Source organism: Haliotis asinina, chromosome 16 (genome assembly GCF_037392515.1).
Source record: "Haliotis asinina isolate JCU_RB_2024 chromosome 16, JCU_Hal_asi_v2, whole genome shotgun sequence".
In the NCBI taxonomy this organism is placed as follows: Eukaryota; Metazoa; Mollusca; class Gastropoda; order Lepetellida; family Haliotidae; genus Haliotis; species Haliotis asinina.
In genome coordinates this window covers 13,788,213-13,806,091 of record NC_090295.1, presented here as the reverse complement: position 1 = coordinate 13,806,091, position 17,879 = coordinate 13,788,213, and the positions used below count along the sequence as shown (strand labels likewise).

At 44.6% G+C, this 17,879-nt stretch overlaps 16 non-coding genes across 16 annotated transcripts; all 16 read right to left on the bottom strand.

The window, feature by feature from the left end:
• Nucleotides 1–575: 575 nt before the first annotated feature.
• Trnar-ucu (transfer RNA arginine (anticodon UCU)) lies at nucleotides 576–648 on the bottom strand. Its single transcript has one exon. It is a non-coding gene; the product is annotated as a tRNA-Arg (tRNA).
• A 252-nt stretch (nucleotides 649–900) lies between these two features.
• On the bottom strand, nucleotides 901–973 carry Trnar-ucu (transfer RNA arginine (anticodon UCU)). The gene has a single exon. It is a non-coding gene; the product is annotated as a tRNA-Arg (tRNA).
• A 252-nt stretch (nucleotides 974–1,225) lies between these two features.
• Trnar-ucu (transfer RNA arginine (anticodon UCU)) lies at nucleotides 1,226–1,298 on the bottom strand. The gene has a single exon. It is a non-coding gene; the product is annotated as a tRNA-Arg (tRNA).
• A 577-nt stretch (nucleotides 1,299–1,875) lies between these two features.
• Trnar-ucu (transfer RNA arginine (anticodon UCU)) lies at nucleotides 1,876–1,948 on the bottom strand. Its single transcript has one exon. It is a non-coding gene; the product is annotated as a tRNA-Arg (tRNA).
• Nucleotides 1,949–2,200: 252 nt separating this feature from the next.
• On the bottom strand, nucleotides 2,201–2,273 carry Trnar-ucu (transfer RNA arginine (anticodon UCU)). The gene has a single exon. It is a non-coding gene; the product is annotated as a tRNA-Arg (tRNA).
• A 252-nt stretch (nucleotides 2,274–2,525) lies between these two features.
• Trnar-ucu (transfer RNA arginine (anticodon UCU)) lies at nucleotides 2,526–2,598 on the bottom strand. The gene has a single exon. It is a non-coding gene; the product is annotated as a tRNA-Arg (tRNA).
• A 1,228-nt stretch (nucleotides 2,599–3,826) lies between these two features.
• Trnar-ucu (transfer RNA arginine (anticodon UCU)) lies at nucleotides 3,827–3,899 on the bottom strand. The gene has a single exon. It is a non-coding gene; the product is annotated as a tRNA-Arg (tRNA).
• Nucleotides 3,900–4,476: 577 nt separating this feature from the next.
• Nucleotides 4,477–4,549, bottom strand: Trnar-ucu (transfer RNA arginine (anticodon UCU)). The gene has a single exon. It is a non-coding gene; the product is annotated as a tRNA-Arg (tRNA).
• Nucleotides 4,550–5,126: 577 nt separating this feature from the next.
• Nucleotides 5,127–5,199, bottom strand: Trnar-ucu (transfer RNA arginine (anticodon UCU)). The gene has a single exon. It is a non-coding gene; the product is annotated as a tRNA-Arg (tRNA).
• Nucleotides 5,200–7,077: 1,878 nt separating this feature from the next.
• Trnar-ucu (transfer RNA arginine (anticodon UCU)) lies at nucleotides 7,078–7,150 on the bottom strand. Its single transcript has one exon. It is a non-coding gene; the product is annotated as a tRNA-Arg (tRNA).
• Nucleotides 7,151–12,603: 5,453 nt separating this feature from the next.
• On the bottom strand, nucleotides 12,604–12,676 carry Trnar-ucu (transfer RNA arginine (anticodon UCU)). The gene has a single exon. It is a non-coding gene; the product is annotated as a tRNA-Arg (tRNA).
• A 577-nt stretch (nucleotides 12,677–13,253) lies between these two features.
• On the bottom strand, nucleotides 13,254–13,326 carry Trnar-ucu (transfer RNA arginine (anticodon UCU)). Its single transcript has one exon. It is a non-coding gene; the product is annotated as a tRNA-Arg (tRNA).
• Nucleotides 13,327–13,578: 252 nt separating this feature from the next.
• Trnak-uuu (transfer RNA lysine (anticodon UUU)) lies at nucleotides 13,579–13,651 on the bottom strand. The gene has a single exon. It is a non-coding gene; the product is annotated as a tRNA-Lys (tRNA).
• A 577-nt stretch (nucleotides 13,652–14,228) lies between these two features.
• On the bottom strand, nucleotides 14,229–14,301 carry Trnar-ucu (transfer RNA arginine (anticodon UCU)). The gene has a single exon. It is a non-coding gene; the product is annotated as a tRNA-Arg (tRNA).
• Nucleotides 14,302–15,854: 1,553 nt separating this feature from the next.
• Nucleotides 15,855–15,927, bottom strand: Trnar-ucu (transfer RNA arginine (anticodon UCU)). The gene has a single exon. It is a non-coding gene; the product is annotated as a tRNA-Arg (tRNA).
• Nucleotides 15,928–16,830: 903 nt separating this feature from the next.
• Trnar-ucu (transfer RNA arginine (anticodon UCU)) lies at nucleotides 16,831–16,903 on the bottom strand. The gene has a single exon. It is a non-coding gene; the product is annotated as a tRNA-Arg (tRNA).
• Nucleotides 16,904–17,879: the final 976 nt, after the last annotated feature.

Sequence of the window (17,879 nt, the reverse complement as noted above, 5' to 3'; positions counted from 1 at the left end):
ACCAACGACCAGGACATTTTGATGAAACGTTCTACCATGCCATATATTCCTGTCACTCATAGCGAACACCAAAACACTTGTGGATAGTGATATTATACCACAAAGTAGGTAAAGGCCGTAGGAGGAAATGGCAGGGGACCATCATTTGTCAGTGTCAGTGATGACATCAAGAGGATGGTCATTGAAACACAAAGTGAAGGCATTTGGTCAAAAAATCCGTTTCCAAAATAAAGTGCTAAAAAGGTTGCTGCATCCCTGGTGGGATTCGAACCCACGGCGTCTGGATTAGAAGTCCAGCGCGCTATCCCCTGCGCTACAGGGACCTACCAACGACCAGGACATTTTGATGAAACGTTCTACCATGCCATATATTCCTGTCACTCATAGCGAACACCAAAACACTTGTGGATAGTGATATTATACCACAAAGTAGGTAAAGGCCGTAGGAGGAAATGGCAGGGGACCCTCATTTGTCAGTTTAAGTGATGATATAAAGAGGATGGTCATTAAAACGTAAAGTGAAGGCATTTGGTCAAAAAATCCGTTTCCAAAATAAAGTGCTAAAAAGGTTGCTGCATCCCTGGTGGGATTCGAACCCACGGCCTCTGGATTAGAAGTCCAGCGCGCTATCCCCTGCGCTACAGGGACCTACCAACGACCAGGACATTTTGATGAAACGTTCTACCATGCCATATATTCCTGTCACTCATAGCGAACACCAAAACACTTGTGGATAGTGACATTATGCCACAAAGTAGGTAAAGGCCGTAGGAGGAAATGGCAGGGGACCATCATTTGTCAGTGTCAGTGATGACATCAAGAGGATGGTCATTGAAACACAAAGTGAAGGCATTTGGTCAAAAAATCCGTTTCCAAAATAAAGTGCTACAAAGGTTCCTGCATCCCTGGTGGGATTCGAACCCACGGCCTCTGGATTAGAAGTCCAGCGCGCTATCCCCTGCGCTACAGGGACCTACCAACGACCAGGACATTTTGATGAAACGTTCTACCATGCCATATATTCCTTTCACTCATAGCGAACACCAAAACACTTGTGGATAGTGATATTATACCACAAAGTAGGTAAAGGCCGTAGGAGGAAATGGCAGGGGACCCTCATTTGTCAGTTTAAGTGATGATATAAATAGGATGGTCATTAAAACACAAAGTGAAGGCATTTGGTCAAAAAATCCGTTTCCAAAATAAAGTGCTAAAAAGGTTGCTGCATCCCTGGTGGGATTCGAACCCACGGCCTCTGGATTAGAAGTCCAGCGCGCTATCCCCTGCGCTACAGGGACCTACCAACGACCAGGACATTTTGATGAAACGTTCTACCATGCCATATATTCCTGTCACTCATAGCGAACACCAAAACACTTGTGGATAGTGATATTATACCACAAAGTAGGTAAAGGCCGTAGGAGGAAATGGCAGGGGACCATCATTTGTCAGTTTAAGTGATGATATAAATAGGATGGTCATTAAAACGTAAAGTGAAGGCATTTGGTCAAAAAATCCGTTTCCAAAATAAAGTGCTAAAAACGTTGCTGCATCCCTGGTGGGATTCGAACCCACGGCCTCTGGATTAGAAGTCCAGCACGCTATCCCCTGCGCTACAGGGACCTACCAACGACCAGGACATTTTGATGAAACGTTCTACCATGCCATATGTTCCTGTCACTCATAGCGAACACCAAAACACTTGTGGATAGTGATATTATACCACAAAGTAGGTAAAGGCCGTAGGAGGAAATGGCAGGGGACCATCATTTGTCAGTGTCAGTGATGACATAAAGAGGATGGTCATTAAAACACAAAGTGAAGGCATTTGGTCAAAAAATCCGTTTCCAAAATAAAGTGCTAGAAACGTTGCTGCATCCCTGGTGGGATTCGAACCCACGGCCTCTGGATTAGAAGTCCAGCGCGCTATCCCCTGCGCTACAGGGACCTACCAACGACCAGGACATTTTGATGAAACGTTCTACCATGCCATATATTCCTGTCACTCATAGCGAACACCAAAACACTTGTGGATAGTGATATTATACCACAAAGTAGGTAAAGGCCGTAGGAGGAAATGGCAGGGGACCATCATTTGTCAGTGTCAGTGATGACATAAAGAGGATGGTCATTAAAACACAAAGTGAAGGCATTTGGTCAAAAAATCCGTTTCCAAAATAAAGTGCTAAAAACGTTGCTGCATCCCTGGTGGGATTCGAACCCACGGCCTCTGGATTAGAAGTCCAGCGCGCTATCCCCTGCGCTACAGGGACCTACCAACGACCAGGACATTTTGATGAAACGTTCTACCATGCCATATATTCCTTTCACTCATAGTGAACACCAAAACACTTGTGGATAGTGATATTATACCACAATGTAGGTAAAGGCCGTAGGAGGAAATGGCAGGGGACCATCATTTGTCAGTGTCAGTGATGACATAAAGAGGATGGTCATTAAAACGCAAAGTGAAGGCATTTGGTCAAAAAATCCGTTTCCAAAATAAAGTGCTAAAAAGGTTGCTGCATCCCTGGTGGGATTCGAACCCACGGCCTCTGGATTAGAAGTCCAGCGCGCTATCCCCTGCGCTACAGGGACCTACCAACGACCAGGACATTTTGATGAAACGTTCTACAATGCCATATATTCCTGTCACTCATAGCGAACACCAAAACACTTGTGGATAGTGATATTATACCACAAAGTAGGTAAAGGCCGTAGGAGGAAATGGCAGGGGACCATCATTTGTCAGTGTCAGTGATGATATAAATAGGATGGTCATTAAAACGTAAAGTGAAGGCATTTGGTCAAAAAATCCGTTTCCAAAACAAAGTGCTAAAAACGTTGCTGCATCCCTGGTGGGATTCGAACCCACGGCCTCTGAAATAGAAGTCCAGCGCGTTATCCCCTGCGCTACAGGGACCTACCAACGACCAGGACATTTTGATGAAACGTTCTACCATGCCATATGTTCCTGTCACTCATAGCGAACACCAAAACACTTGTGGATAGTGATATTATACCAAAAAGTAGGTAAAGGCCGTAGGAGGAAATGGCAGGGGACCATCATTTGTCAGTGTCAGTGATGACATAAAGAGGATGGTCATTAAAACACAAAGTGAAGGCATTTGGTCAAAAAATCCGTTTCCAAAATAAAGTGCTAAAAACGTTGCTGCATCCCTGGTGGGATTCGAACCCACGGCCTCTGGATTAGAAGTCCAGCGCGCTATCCCCTGCGTTACAGGGACCTACCAACGACCAGGACATTTTGATGAAAAGTTCTACCATGACATATATTCCTTTCACTCATAGCGAACACCAAAATACTTGTGGATAGTGATATTATACCACAAAGTAGGTAAAAGCCGTAGGAGGAAATGGCAAGCGACCCTCATTTGTCAGTTTAAGTGATGATATAAATAGGATGGTCATTAAAACACAAAGTGAAGGCATTTGGTCAAAAAATCCGTTTCCAAAATAAAGTGCTAAAAACGTTGCTGCATCCCTGGTGGGATTCGAACCCACGGCCTCTGGATTAGAAGTCCCAGCGCGCAATCCCCTGCGCTACAGGGACCTACCAACGACCAGGACATTTTGATGAAAAGTTCTACCATGACATATATTCCTTTCACTCATAGCGAACACCAAAACACTTCTGGATAGTGATATTATACCACAAAGTAGGTAAAGGCCGTAGGAGGAAATGGCAGGGGACCCTCATTTGTCAGTTTAAGTGATGATATAAATAGGATGGTCATTAAAACGTAAAGTGAAGGCATTTGGTCAAAAAATCCGTTTCCAAAATAAAGTGCTAAAAACGTTGCTGCATCCCTGGTGGGATTCGAACCCACGGCCTCTGGATTAGAAGTCCAGCGCGCTATCCCCTGCGCTACAGGGACCTACCAACGACCAGGACATTTTGATGAAACGTTCTACCATGCCATATATTCCTGTCACTCATAGCGAACACCAAAACACTTGTGGATAGTGATATTATACCACAAAGTAGGTAAAGGCCGTAGGAGGAAATGGCAGGGGACCCTCATTTGTCAGTTTAGGTGATGATATAAATAGGATGGTCATTAAAACGTAAAGTGAAGGCATTTGGTAAAAAAATCCGTTTCCAAAATAAAGTGCTAAAAACGTTGCTGCATCCCTGGTGGGATTCGAATCCACGGCCTCTGGATTAGAAGTCCAGCGGGCTATCCCCTGCGCCACAGGGACCTACCAACCACCATGACATTTTGATGAAACGTTCTACCATGCCATATATTCCTGTCACTCATAGCGAACACCAAAACACTTGTGGATAGTGATATTATACCACAAAGTAGGTAAAGGCCGTAGGAGGAAATGGCAGGGGACCATCATTTGTCAGTGTCAGTGATGACATAAAGAGGATGGTCATTAAAACACAGAGTGAAGGCATTTGGTCAAAAAATCCGTTTCCAAAATAAAGTGCTAAAAACGTTGCTGCATCCCTGGTGGGATTCGAACCCACGGCCTCTGGATTAGAAGTCCAGCGCGCTATCCCCTGCGCTACAGGGACCTACCAACGACCAGGACATTTTGATGAAAAGTTCTACCATGACATATATTCCTTTCACTCATAGCGAACACCAAGACACTTGTGGATAGTGATATTATACCACAAAGTAGGTAAAGGCCGTAGGAGGAAATGGCCGGGGACCATCATTTGTCAGTGTCAGTGATGATATAAAGAGGATGGTCATTAAAACGTAAAGTGAAGGCATTTGGTCAAAAAATCCGTTTTCAAAATAAAGTGCTAAAAACGTTGCTGCATCCCTGGTGGGATTCGAACCCACGGCCTCTGGATTAGAAGGCCAGGGCGCTATCCCCTGCGCTACAGGGACCTACCAACGACCAGGACATTTTGATGAAACGTTCTACCATGCCATATATTCCTGTCACTCATAGCGAACACCAAAACACTTGTGGATAGTGATATTATACCACAAAGTAGGTAAAGGCCGTAGGAGGAAATGGCAGGGGACCATCATTTGTCAGTGTCAGTGATGATATAAAGAGGATGGTCATTAAAACACAAAGTGAAGGCATTTGGTCAAAAAATCCGTTTCCAAAACAAAGTGCTAAAAACGTTGCTGCATCCCTGGTGGGATTCGAACCCACGGCCTCTGGATTAGAAGTCCAGCGCGCTATCCCCTGCGCTACAGGGACCTACCAACGACCAGGACATTTTGATGAAACGTTCTACCATGCCATATATTCCTGTCACTCATAGCGAACACCAAAACACTTGTGGATAGTGATATTATACCACAAAGTAGGTAAAAGCCGTAGGAGGAAATGGCAGGGGACCCTCATTTGTCAGTTTAAGTGATGATATAAATAGGATGGTCATTAAAACGTAAAGTGAAGGCATTTGGTCAAAAAATCCGTTTCCAAAATAAAGTGCTAAAAACGTTGCTGCATCCCTGGTGGGATTCGAACCCACGGCCTCTGGATTAGAAGGCCAGCGCGCTATCCCCTGCGCTACAGGGACCTACCAACGACCAGGACATTTTGATGAAACGTTCTACCATGCCATATATTCCTGTCACTCATAGCGAACACCAAAACACTTGTGGATAGTGATATTATACCACAAAGTAGGTAAAGGCCGTAGGAGGAAATGGCAGGGGACCATCATTTGTCAGTGTCAGTGATGATATAAAGAGGATGGTCATTAAAACACAAAGTGAAGGCATTTGGTCAAAAAATCCGTTTCCAAAATAAAGTGCTAAAAACGTTGCTGCATCCCTGGTGGGATTCGAACCCACGGCCTCTGGATTAGAAGTCCAGCGCGCTATCCCCTGCGTTACAGGGACCTACCAACGACCAGGACATTTTGATGAAAAGTTCTACCATGACATATATTCCTTTCACTCATAGCGAACACCAAAATACTTGTGGATAGTGATATTATACCACAAAGTAGGTAAAAGCCGTAGGAGGAAATGGCAAGCGACCCTCATTTGTCAGTTTAAGTGATGATATAAATAGGATGGTCATTAAAACACAAAGTGAAGGCATTTGGTCAAAAAATCCGTTTCCAAAATAAAGTGCTAAAAACGTTGCTGCATCCCTGGTGGGATTCGAACCCACGGCCTCTGGATTAGAAGTCCCAGCGCGCTATCCCCTGCGCTACAGGGACCTACCAACGACCAGGACATTTTGATGAAAAGTTCTACCATGACATATATTCCTTTCACTCATAGCGAACACCAAAACACTTGTGGATAGTGATATTATACCACAAAGTAGGTAAAGGCCGTAGGAGGAAATGGCAGGGGACCCTCATTTGTCAGTTTAAGTGATGATATAAATAGGATGGTCATTAAAACGTAAAGTGAAGGCATTTGGTCAAAAAATCCGTTTCCAAAATACAGTGCTAAAAAGGTTGCTGCATCCCTGGTGGGATTCGAACACACGGCCTCTGGATTAGAAGTCCAGCGCGCTATCCCCTGCGCTACAGGGACCTACCAACGACCAGGACATTTTGATGAAACGTTCTACCATGCCATATATTCCTGTCACTCATAGCGAACACCAAAACACTTGTGGATAGTGATATTATGCCACAAAGTAGGTAAAGGCCGTAGGAGGAAATGGCAGGGGACCCTCATTTGTCAGTTTAGGTGATGATATAAATAGGATGGTCATTAAAACGTAAAGTGAAGGCATTTGGTCAAAAAATCCGTTTCCAAAATAAAGTGCTAAAAACGTTGCTGCATCCCTGGTGGGATTCGAATCCACGGCCTCTGGATTAGAAGTCCAGCGGGCTATCCCCTGCGCTACAGGGACCTACCAACCACCAGGACATTTTGATGAAACGTTCTACCATGCCATATATTCCTGTCACTCATAGCGAACACCAAAACACTTGTGGATAGTGATATTATACCACAAAGTAGGTAAAGGCCGTAGGAGGAAATGGCAGGGGACCATCATTTGTCAGTGTCAGTGATGACATAAAGAGGATGGTCATTAAAACACAGAGTGAAGGCATTTGGTCAAAAAATCCGTTTCCAAAATAAAGTGCTAAAAACGTTGCTGCATCCCTGGTGGGATTCGAACCCACGGCCTCTGGATTAGAAGTCCAGCGCGCTATCCCCTGCGCTACAGGGACCTACCAACGACCAGGACATTTTGATGAAAAGTTCTACCATGACATATATTCCTTTCACTCATAGCGAACACCAAAACACTTGTGGATAGTGATATTATACCACAAAGTAGGTAGAAGCCGTAGGAGGAAATGGCCGGGGACCATCATTTGTCAGTGTCAGTGATGACATAAAGAGGATGGTCATTAAAACGTAAAGTGAAGGCATTTGGTCAAAAAATCCGTTTCCAAAATAAAGTGCTAAAAACGTTGCTGCATCCCTGGTGGGATTCGAACCCACGGCCTCTGGATTAGAAGGCCAGGGCGCTATCCCCTGCGCTACAGGGACCTACCAACGACCAGGACATTTTGATGAAACGTTCTACCATGCCATATATTCCTGTCACTCATAGCGAACACCAAAACACTTGTGGATAGTGATATTATACCACAAAGTAGGTAAAGGCCGTAGGAGGAAATGGCAGGGGACCATCATTTGTCAGTGTCAGTGATGATATAAAGAGGATGCTCATTAAAACACAAAGTGAAGGCATTTGGTCAAAAAATCCGTTTCCAAAACAAAGTGCTAAAAACGTTGCTGCATCCCTGGTGGGATTCGAACCCACGGCCTCTGGATTAGAAGGCCAGCGCGCTATCCCCTGCGCTACAGGGACCTACCAACGACCAGGACATTTTGATGAAACGTTCTACCATGCCATATATTCCTGTCACTCATAGCGAACACCAAAACACTTGTGGATAGTGATATTATACCACAAAGTAGGTAAAGGCCGTAGGAGGAAATGGCAGGGGACCATCATTTGTCAGTGTCAGTGATGATATAAAGAGGATGGTCATTAAAACACAAAGTGAAGGCATTTGGTCAAAAAATCCGTTTCCAAAATAAAGTGCTAAAAACGTTGCTGCATCCCTGGTGGGATTCGAACCCACGGCCTCTGGATTAGAAGTCCAGCGCGCTATCCCCTGCGTTACAGGGACCTACCAACGACCAGGACATTTTGATGAAAAGTTCTACCATGACATATATTCCTTTCACTCATAGCGAACACCAAAATACTTGTGGATAGTGATATTATACCACAAAGTAGGTAAAAGCCGTAGGAGGAAATGGCAAGCGACCCTCATTTGTCAGTTTAAGTGATGATATAAATAGGATGGTCATTAAAACACAAAGTGAAGGCATTTGGTCAAAAAATCCGTTTCCAAAATAAAGTGCTAAAAACGTTGCTGCATCCCTGGTGGGATTCGAACCCACGGCCTCTGGATTAGAAGTCCCAGCGCGCTATCCCCTGCGCTACAGGGACCTACCAACGACCAGGACATTTTGATGAAAAGTTCTACCATGCCATATATTCCTTTCACTCATAGCGAACACCAAAACACTTGTGGATAGTGATATTATACCACAAAGTAGGTAAAGGCCGTAGGAGGAAATGGCAGGGGACCCTCATTTGTCAGTTTAAGTGATGATATAAATAGGATGGTCATTAAAACGTAAAGTGAAGGCATTTGGTCAAAAAATCCGTTTCCAAAATAAAGTGCTAAAAACGTTGCTGCATCCCTGGTGGGATTCGAACCCACGGCCTCTGGATTAGAAGGCCAGCGCGCTATCCCCTGCGCTACAGGGACCTACCAACGACCAGGACATTTTGATGAAACGTTCTACCATGCCATATATTCCTGTCACTCATAGCGAACACCAAAACACTTGTGGATAGTGATATTATACCACAAAGTAGGTAAAGGCCGTAGGAGGAAATGGCAGGGGACCATCATTTGTCAGTGTCAGTGATGACATAAAGAGGATGGTCATTAAAACACAGAGTGAAGGCATTTGGTCAAAAAATCCGTTTCCAAAATAAAGTGCTAAAAACGTTGCTGCATCCCTGGTGGGATTCGAACCCACGGCCTCTGGATTAGAAGTCCAGCGCGCTATCCTCTTCTCTACAGGGACCTACCAACGACCAGGACATTTTGATGAAACGTTCTACCATGCCATATATTCCTTTCACTCATAGTGAACACCAAAACACTTGTGGATACTGATATTATACCACAAAGTAGGTAAAGGCCGTAGGAGGAAATGGCAGGGGACCCTCATTTGTCAGTGTCAGTGATGATATAAAGAGGATGGTCATTAAAACACAAAGTGAAGGCATTTGGTCAAAAAATCCGTTTCCAAAATAAAGTGCTAAAAACGTTGCTGCATCCCTGGTGGGATTCGAACCCACGGCCTCTGGATTAGAAGGCCAGGGCGCTATCCCCTGCGCTACAGGGACCTACCAACGACCAGGACATTTTGATGAAACGTTCTACCATGCCATATATTCCTGTCACTCATAGCGAACACCAAAACACTTGTGGATAGTGATATTATACCACAAAGTAGGTAAAGGCCGTAGGAGGAAATGGCAGGGGACCATCATTTGTCAGTGTCAGTGATGACATAAAGAGGATGGTCATTAAAACACAAAGTGAAGGCATTTGGTCAAAAAATCCGTTTCCAAAACAAAGTGCTAAAAACGTTGCTGCATCCCTGGTGGGATTCGAACCCACGGCCTCTGGATTAGAAGGCCAGCGCGCTATCCCCTGCGCTACAGGGACCTACCAACGACCAGGACATTTTGATGAAACGTTCTACCATGCCATATATTCCTGTCACTCATAGCGAACACCAAAACACTTGTGGATAGTGATATTATACCACAAAGTAGGTAAAGGCCGTAGGAGGAAATGGCAGGGGACCATCATTTGTCAGTGTCAGTGATGATATAAAGAGGATGGTCATTAAAACACAAAGTGAAGGCATTTGGTCAAAAAATCCGTTTCCAAAATAAAGTGCTAAAAACGTTGCTGCATCCCTGGTGGGATTCGAACCCACGGCCTCTGGATTAGAAGTCCAGCGCGCTATCCTCTTCTCTACAGGGACCTACCAACGACCAGGACATTTTGATGAAACGTTCTACCATGCCATATATTCCTTTCACTCATAGTGAACACCAAAACACTGGTGGATACTGATATTATACCACAAAGTAGGTAAAGGCCGTAGGAGGAAATGGCAGGGGACCCTCATTTGTCAGTTTAAGTGATGATATAAATAGGATGGTCATTAAAACGTAAAGTGAAGGCATTTGGTCAAAAAATCCGTTTCCAAAATAAAGTGCTAAAAACGTTGCTGCATCCCTGGTGGGATTCGAACCCACGGCCTCTGGATTAGAAGGCCAGCGCGCTATCCCCTGCGCTACAGGGACCTACCAACGACCAGGACATTTTGATGAAACGTTCTACCATGCCATATATTCCTGTCACTCATAGCGAACACCAAAACACTTGTGGATAGTGATATTATACCACAAAGTAGGTAAAGGCCGTAGGAGGAAATGGCAGGGGACCATCATTTGTCAGTGTCAGTGATGACATAAAGAGGATGGTCATTAAAACACAGAGTGAAGGCATTTGGTCAAAAAATCCGTTTCCAAAATAAAGTGCTAAAAACGTTGCTGCATCCCTGGTGGGATTCGAACCCACGGCCTCTGGATTAGAAGTCCAGCGCGCTATCCTCTTCTCTACAGGGACCTACCAACGACCAGGACATTTTGATGAAACGTTCTACCATGCCATATATTCCTTTCACTCATAGTGAACACCAAAACACTTGTGGATACTGATATTATACCACAAAGTAGGTAAAGGCCGTAGGAGGAAATGGCAGGGGACCCTCATTTGTCAGTGTCAGTGATGATATAAAGAGGATGGTCATTAAAACACAAAGTGAAGGCATTTGGTCAAAAAATCCGTTTCCAAAATAAAGTGCTAAAAACGTTGCTGCATCCCTGGTGGGATTCGAACCCACGGCCTCTGGATTAGAAGGCCAGGGCGCTATCCCCTGCGCTACAGGGACCTACCAACGACCAGGACATTTTGATGAAACGTTCTACCATGCCATATATTCCTGTCACTCATAGCGAACACCAAAACACTTGTGGATAGTGATATTATACCACAAAGTAGGTAAAGGCCGTAGGAGGAAATGGCAGGGGACCATCATTTGTCAGTGTCAGTGATGACATAAAGAGGATGGTCATTAAAACACAAAGTGAAGGCATTTGGTCAAAAAATCCGTTTCCAAAACAAAGTGCTAAAAACGTTGCTGCATCCCTGGTGGGATTCGAACCCACGGCCTCTGGATTAGAAGGCCAGCGCGCTATCCCCTGCGCTACAGGGACCTACCAACGACCAGGACATTTTGATGAAACGTTCTACCATGCCATATATTCCTGTCACTCATAGCGAACACCAAAACACTTGTGGATAGTGATATTATACCACAAAGTAGGTAAAGGCCGTAGGAGGAAATGGCAGGGGACCATCATTTGTCAGTGTCAGTGATGATATAAAGAGGATGGTCATTAAAACACAAAGTGAAGGCATTTGGTCAAAAAATCCGTTTCCAAAATAAAGTGCTAAAAACGTTGCTGCATCCCTGGTGGGATTCGAACCCACGGCCTCTGGATTAGAAGTCCAGCGCGCTATCCTCTTCTCTACAGGGACCTACCAACGACCAGGACATTTTGATGAAACGTTCTACCATGCCATATATTCCTTTCACTCATAGTGAACACCAAAACACTGGTGGATACTGATATTATACCACAAAGTAGGTAAAGGCCGTAGGAGGAAATGGCAGGGGACCCTCATTTGTCAGTTTAAGTGATGATATAAATAGGATGGTCATTAAAACGTAAAGTGAAGGCATTTGGTCAAAAAATCCGTTTCCAAAATAAAGTGCTAAAAACGTTGCTGCATCCCTGGTGGGATTCGAACCCACGGCCTCTGGATTAGAAGGCCAGCGCGCTATCCCCTGCGCTACAGGGACCTACCAACGACCAGGACATTTTGATGAAACGTTCTACCATGCCATATATTCCTGTCACTCATAGCGAACACCAAAACACTTGTGGATAGTGATATTATACCACAAAGTAGGTAAAGGCCGTAGGAGGAAATGGCAGGGGACCATCATTTGTCAGTGTCAGTGATGACATAAAGAGGATGGTCATTAAAACACAGAGTGAAGGCATTTGGTCAAAAAATCCGTTTCCAAAATAAAGTGCTAAAAACGTTGCTGCATCCCTGGTGGGATTCGAACCCACGGCCTCTGGATTAGAAGTCCAGCGCGCTATCCTCTTCTCTACAGGGACCTACCAACGACCAGGACATTTTGATGAAACGTTCTACCATGCCATATATTCCTTTCACTCATAGTGAACACCAAAACACTTGTGGATACTGATATTATACCACAAAGTAGGTAAAGGCCGTAGGAGGAAATGGCAGGGGACCCTCATTTGTCAGTGTCAGTGATGATATAAAGAGGATGGTCATTAAAACACAAAGTGAAGGCATTTGGTCAAAAAATCCGTTTCCAAAATAAAGTGCTAAAAACGTTGCTGCATCCCTGGTGGGATTCGAACCCACGGCCTCTGGATTAGAAGTCCAGCGCGCTATCCCCTGCGCTACAGGGACCTACCAACGACCAGGACATTTTGATGAAACGTTCTACCATGCCATATATTCCTGTCACTCATAGTGAACACCAAAACACTTGTGGATAGTGATATTATACCACAATGTAGGTAGAGGCCGTAGGAGGAAATGGCAGGGGACCCTCATTTGTCAGTGTCAGTGATGATATAAAGAGGATGGTCATTAAAACACAAAGTGAAGGCATTTGGTCAAAAAATCCGTTTCCAAAATAAAGTGCTAAAAACGTTGCTGCATCCCTGGTGGGATTCGAACCCACGGCCTCTGGATTAGAAGTCCAGCGCACTATCCCCTGCGCTACAGGGACCTACCAACGACCAGGACATTTTGATGAAAAGTTCTTCCATGACATATATTCCTTTCACTCATAGCGAACACCAAAACACTTGTGGATAGTGATATTATACCACAAAGTAGGTAAAAGCCGTAGGAGGAAATGGCAGGGGACCCTCATTTGTCAGTTTAAGTGATGATATAAATAGGATGGTCATTAAAACGTAAAGTGAAGGCATTTGGTCGAAAAGTCCGTTTCCAAAATAAAGTGCTAAAAACGTTGCTGCATCCCTGGTGGGATTCGAACCCACGGCCTCTGGATTAGAAGTCCAGCGCGCTATCCCCTGCGCTACAGGGACCTACCAACGACCAGGACATTTTGATGAAACGTTCTACCATGCCATATATTCCTTTCACTCATAGTGAACACCAAAACACTTGTGGACACTGATGTTATACCAGAATGTAGGTAGAGGCCGTAGGAGGAAATGGCAGGGGACCATCATTTGTCAGTGTCAGTGATGATATAAAGAGGATGGTCATTAAAACACAAAGTGAAGGCATTTGGTCAAAAAATCCGTTTCCAAAACAAAGTGCTAAAAACGTTGCTGCATCCCTGGTGGGATTCGAACCCACGGCCTCTGGATTAAAAGTCCAGCGCGCTATCCTCTGCGCTACAGGGACCTACCAACGACCAGGACATTTTGATGAAACGTTCTACCATGCCATATATTCCTGTCACTCATAGCGAACACCAAAACACTTGTGGATAGTGATATTATACCACAAAGTAGGTAAAGGCCGTAGGAGGAAATGGCAGGGGACCATCATTTGTCAGTGTCAGTGATGACATAAAGAGGATGGTCATTAAAACACAGAGTGAAGGCATTTGGTCAAAAAATCCGTTTCCAAAATAAAGTGCTAAAAACGTTGCTGAATCCCTGGTGGGATTCGAACCCACGGCCTCTGGATTAGAAGTCCAGCGCGCTATCCTCTTCTCTACAGGGACCTACCAACGACCAGGACATTTTGATGAAACGTTCTACCATGCCATATATTCCTTTCACTCATAGTGAACACCAAAACACTTGTGGATACTGATATTATACCACAAAGTAGGTAAAGGCCGTAGGAGGAAATGGCAGGGGACCCTCATTTGTCAGTGTCAGTGATGATATAAAGAGGATGGTCATTAAAACACAAAGTGAAGGCATTTGGTCAAAAAATCCGTTTCCAAAATAAAGTGCTAAAAACGTTGCTGCATCCCTGGTGGGATTCGAACCCACGGCCTCTGGATTAGAAGTCCAGCGCGCTATCCCCTGCGCTACAGGGACCTACCAACGACCAGGACATTTTGATGAAACGTTCTACCATGCCATATATTCCTGTCACTCATAGTGAACACCAAAACACTTGTGGATAGTGATATTATACCACAGTGTAGGTAGAGGCCGTAGGAGGAAATGGCAGGGGACCCTCATTTGTCAGTGTCAGTGATGATATAAAGAGGATGGTCATTAAAACACAAAGTGAAGGCATTTGGTCAAAAAATCCGTTTCCAAAATAAAGTGCTAAAAACGTTGCTGCATCCCTGGTGGGATTCGAACCCACGGCCTCTGGATTAGAAGTCCAGCGCACTATCCCCTGCGCTACAGGGACCTACCAACGACCAGGACATTTTGATGAAAAGTTCTTCCATGACATATATTCCTTTCACTCATAGCGAACACCAAAACACTTGTGGATAGTGATATTATACCACAATGTAGGTAGAGGCCGTAGGAGGAAATGGCAGGGGACCCTCATTTGTCAGTGTCAGTGATGATATAAAGAGGATGGTCATTAAAACACAAAGTGAAGGCATTTGGTCAAAAAATCCGTTTCCAAAACAAAGTGCTAAAAACGTTGCTGCATCCCTGGTGGGATTCGAACCCACGGCCTCTGGATTAGAAGTCCAGCGCGCTATCCTCTGCGCTACAGGGACCTACCAACGACCAGGACATTTTGATGAAACGTTCTACCATGACATATATTCCTTTCACTCATAGTGAACACCAAAACACTTGTGGATAGTGATATTATACCACAATGTAGGTAGAGGCCGTAGGAGGAAATGGCAGGGGACCCTCATTTGTCAGTGTCAGTGATGATATAAAGAGGATGGTCATTAAAACACAAAGTGAAGGCATTTGGTCAAAAAATCCGTTTCCAAAATAAAGTGCTAAAAACGTTGCTGCATCCCTGGTGGGATTCGAACCCACTGTGTCTGGATTAGAAGTCCAGCGCGCTATCCCCTGCGCTACAGGAACCTACCAACGACCAGGACATTTTGATGAAACGTTCTACCATGTCATATATTCCTTTCACTCATAGCGAACACCAAAACACTTGTGGATAGTGATATTATACCACAAAATAGGTAAAAGGCCGTAGGAGGAAATGGCAGGGGACCCACATTTGTCAGTTTAAGTGATGATATGAAGAGGATGGTCATTAAAACACAAAGTGAAGGCATTTGGTCAAAAAATCTGTTTCCAAAATAAAGTGCTAAAAACGTTGCTGCATCCCTGGTGGGATTCGAACCCATGGCCTCTGGATTAGAAGTCCAGCGCGCTATCCCCTGCGCTACAGGGACCTAACAACGACTAGGACATTTTGATGAAACGTTCTACCATGACATATATTCCTTTCACTCATAGTGAACACCAAAACACTTGTGGATAGTGATATTATACCACAATGTAGGTAGAGGCCGTAGGAGGAAATGGCAGGGGACCCTCATTTGTCAGTGTCAGTGATGATATAAAGAGGATGGTCATTAAAACACAAAGTGAAGGCATTTGGTCAAAAAATCCGTTTCCAAAATAAAGTGCTAAAAACGTTGCTGCATCCCTGGTGGGATTCGAACCCACGGCCTCTGGATTAGAAGTCCAGCGCGCTATCCCCTGCGCTACAGGGACCTACCAACGACCAGGACATTTTGATGAAACGTTCTACCATGCCATATATTCCTGTCACTCATAGCGAACACCAAAACACTTGTGGATAGTGATATTATGCCACAAAGTAGGTAAAGGCCGTAGGAGGAAATGGCAGGGGACCCTCATTTGTCAGTGTCAGTGATGATATAAAGAGGATGGTCATTAAAACACAAAGTGAAGGCATTTGGTCAAAAAATCCGTTTCCAAAATAAAGTGCTAAAAACGTTGCTGCATCCCTGGTGAGATTCGAACCCACGGCCTCTGGATTAGAAGTCCAGCGCGCTATGCCCTGCGCTACAGGGACCTACCAACGACCAGGACATTTTGATGAAACGTTCTACCATGACATATATTCCTTTCACTCATAGCGAACACCAAAACACTTGTGGATAGTGACATTATACCACAAAGTAGGTAAAGGCCGTAGGAGGAAATGGCAGGGGACCCTCATTTGTCAGTTTAAGTGATGATATGAAGAGGATGGTCATTAAAACACAAAGTGAAGGCATTTGGTCAAAAAATCCGTTTCCAAAATAAAGTGCTAGAAACGTTGCTGCATCCCTGGTGGGACTCGAACCCACGGCCTCTGGATTAGAAGTCCAGCGCGCTATGCCCTGCGCTACAGGGACCTACCAACGACCAGGACATTTTGATGAAACGTTCTACCATGTCATATATTCCTTTCACTCATAGCGAACACCAAAACACTTGTGGATAGTGATATTATACCACATAATAGGTAAAAGGCCGTAGGAGGAAATGGCAGGGGACCCTCATTTGTCAGTTTAAGTGATGATATGAAGAGGATGGTCATTAAAACACAAAGTGAAGGCATTTGGTCAAAAAATCCGTTTCCAAAATAAAGTGCCAAAAAAGTTGCTGCATCCCTGGTGGGATTCGAACCCACGGCCTCTGGATTAGAAGTCCAGCGCGCTATCCCCTGCGCTACAGGGACCTACCAACGACCAGGACATTTTGATGAAACGGTCTTCCATGCCATATATTCCTTTCACTCATAGCGAACACCAAAACACCTGTGGATAGTGATATTATACCACAAAGTAGGTAAAGGCCGTAGGAGGAAATGGCAGGGGACCCACATTTGTCAGTTTAAGTGATGATATGAAGAGGATGGTCATTAAAACACAAAGTGAAGGCATTTGGTCAAAAAATCCGTTTCCAAAGTAAAGTGCTAAAAACGTTGCTGCATCCCTGGTGGGATTCGAACCCACGGCCTCTGGATTAGAAGTCCAGCGCGCTATTCCCTGCGCTACAGGGACCTACCAACGACCAGGACATTTTGATGAAACGTTCTACCATGCCATATATTCCTTTCACTCATAGCGAACACCAAAACACTTGTGGATAGTGATATTATACCACAAAGTAGGTAAAGGCCGTAGGAGGAAATGGCAGGGGACCCTCATTTGTCAGTGTCAGTGATGATATGAAGAGGATGGTCATTAAAACACAAAGTGAAGGCATTTGGTCAAAAAATCTGTTTCCAAAATAAAGTGCTAAAAACGTTGCTGCATCCCTGGTGGGATTCGAACCCATGGCCTCTGGATTAGAAGTCCAGCGCGCTATCCCCTGCGCTACAGGGACCTACCAACGACTAGGACATTTTGATGAAACGTTATACCATGACATATATTCCTTTCACTCATAGCGAACACCAAAACACTTGTGGATAGTGATATTATACCACAAAGTAGGTAAAAGCCGTAGGAGGAAATGGCAGGGGACCCTCATTTCTCAGTTGAAGTGATGATATAAAGAGGATGGTCATTAAAACGCAAAGTGAAGGCATTTGGTCAAAACATCCGTTTCCAAAATAAAGTGCTAAAAACGTTGCTGCATCCCTGGTGGGACTCGAACCCACGGCCTCTGGATTAGAAGTCCAGCGCGCTATGCCCTGCGCTACAGGGACC